The following is a 2349-nucleotide window of genomic DNA, read 5'->3' as shown; positions in this document are numbered from 1 at the left end:
ATATAAGAACAGCAATTAAACCCTTTCCTTAAACATCGAAAGAAGCACGACCCAAAAAACATATGAGAGTAGAACTGCTCTGACTGAAGTGGGGGTCCACACTCTTCTCCCAAGGCCCCCTTCCACGAGGGGCATGTCCCCAGAGACCACACCTTGAAGGCTCTACAGATGCTGGAAGCACAGTTTGGAGCCAGGGTGCCGAATGATATCTCTCTACATACTCAGAATTTCCCGGCACTGGGAGCTGAGGTGATGCCGTGCGGACAGTCACAGTGGGAAGGGTTACAGATAAGGTGGTGGGTTCCTCTTCAGCATCAGTTTAATCAACAGTGTAGACTTCTTCTTCTTCACATGGCCATTCTTTCACTGATACCCCTAAAAACCACGGACAAACTGCTAAACTGTAAATCTTTGAAAACGTTTATTTGGAAAGTTATATAATTTTCAGATAATCTGAAAGGGAGAGACCTAAGTGTATGATTGGCATGTTCTATTTAGAATCTGCATTAATTTTTTGTCCCAATTTATGTTTATTAAAATTGACATAAACAAACTAAACCTATACAAAAAATATCCCAAATCACTTATCACTTTGAAACAGTAAACTTGACAGACATTACCGCCTAGGACCCCCTCTTCCTCTGCCTCGACCTCAGCCTCTTCTTGCAACAGCTTCCCTTTTCTTAGATTTCACCTTAGTTCAACATCTACAAGGAGTGTACCCAGAGGTAAACTGTCTGGTAGAACAAAATATTGAATCTAATTTCCTCCATATTCGGCATTTCTAGCTGCATAGCTTCTCTGTTCTTCAAGGTCATTTTCACAGCTTTAAGATGCGTATTCATGCTGACATCCACACCTGTGATTGTTCCAGGGACTTGTGTTCCATTCTTCAATTCAATGGTTACAGGTTCATGACTCAATTTCATCAAAAATCTCACGAGCTTCTCCCTAGCCACACAGTCACCCTGTGGGTATGATAGAAACCAACACCGAGGATTGACCAACTGGAAGTATGATAGCCGGAAAAACCAGAATCTGTATTAATTTTTTGATGAGTATGGATGTTTTCAGACTATAGAAAGAGAACACGTCGATATTAGAAATATCAGGAGGATGCAGAAGAAGAAATCCTATAGTTGATTTAAAGCAGTTCTATATGTTAAAGATCCTAGGCTTGTAAAAAGCAATGTTGACATTTTGGAGTAAAAATCAGAAAATCTGATTTGTCTTCTAGCTATATCACAGGTTCAAATGCTTGAGCATGATGCAATAGGTTTTCCAGACTTCTGAGCCATCATGCGTGAAAAGGATGAATGAAGCCTGGAGATTTTGAGGCTAGGAGTTAACAATTATGTCCCTCCACCACCAAAATCTCTTGGAGCACATTTTGTTTACAGGTGGATTCGTGTATTCCAGATACATGAGGTTCTACTCATATCCTGGGTCATGGATGTTGCTATGAACTTCATAGAAGAAAGAAATCATAATCCAATTCCTTCATTTTAAACATTCCCTTGGGGGATTCACGTAGCCCTAGACAGAAATTGGGAATTTAAAAAGCCTGCATTCTCCTTAATCTCACTCTGATAGAAGAAGAGTAGCTTTAATCAAGTGTTTCCAGGAGTTCAGCCACACAATCCAAAATAACAGCAAGTTCCTGACTAGTATTGGATTCCAGCCTGTGGCACTGTCAGGAGGGCAATCCCAGAAACCCCCGCCTATTTGCTGCTCGTGAAGAACAACCATTTACGCAGGGTTTGTCACAGACCATGGCCTTTAGTTCTGAGATCCCCTGCTGGATGAATCTCCTGAATTACCAAAAATGGTCATTTTTTAATGTGGGGACTCTCAGTCTTTTTACATATTGAGTATCTCTATTAGAAGAAGTGATCTGGTATGATGGTGTATTAGGAGGAATGTTTGAGTGTGAGACCTACGACAGAGAGACTATCCAGGGAGCTATTACAACAGTTCAAAGAAAAACAATAAGGAATTTAATTAGGGTCATGAAATAAAGACAAGCGTGAGAAAGAGAGATAAAATAGAGATACTAAGTGGTTTTGGCATAAGAAAGGATCTTGATGGAGAGGAATTCTTAAGAATCCCCAGAACTCTAATACCTATACCATTGCAATAAATTATTAAAATTCAACAGAATAAAAGGCTCTATGGACAAACATATTTGTACTACTATCTATAAATTTATAAATAACCAAAATTTTCAATGATAGGGAAATAGGTAATCTGTGGTGGGAATGAAGAATAACACTTAATGATCCTACTACGTGCCTGAAGTTGGGGAAAAAAAACCTGTGTCATAGAGCCCTTCCTGAGTTCCCTGGACTG

At 39.7% G+C, this 2349-nt stretch overlaps 1 pseudogene; it reads right to left on the bottom strand.

Moving 5' to 3' along the window:
• Positions 1 to 616: 616 nt before the first annotated feature.
• LOC105826048 lies at positions 617 to 968 on the bottom strand (annotated as a pseudogene).
• Positions 969 to 2349: the final 1381 nt, after the last annotated feature.

This window comes from Propithecus coquereli, unplaced genomic scaffold (genome assembly GCF_000956105.1).
Source record: "Propithecus coquereli isolate 6110/MARCELLA unplaced genomic scaffold, Pcoq_1.0 Scaffold8441, whole genome shotgun sequence".
NCBI classification, from domain to species: domain Eukaryota; kingdom Metazoa; phylum Chordata; class Mammalia; order Primates; family Indriidae; genus Propithecus; species Propithecus coquereli.
The sequence above is the reverse complement of the archived record's forward strand: the minus strand, read 5'-3'. Positions and strand labels throughout refer to the sequence as shown.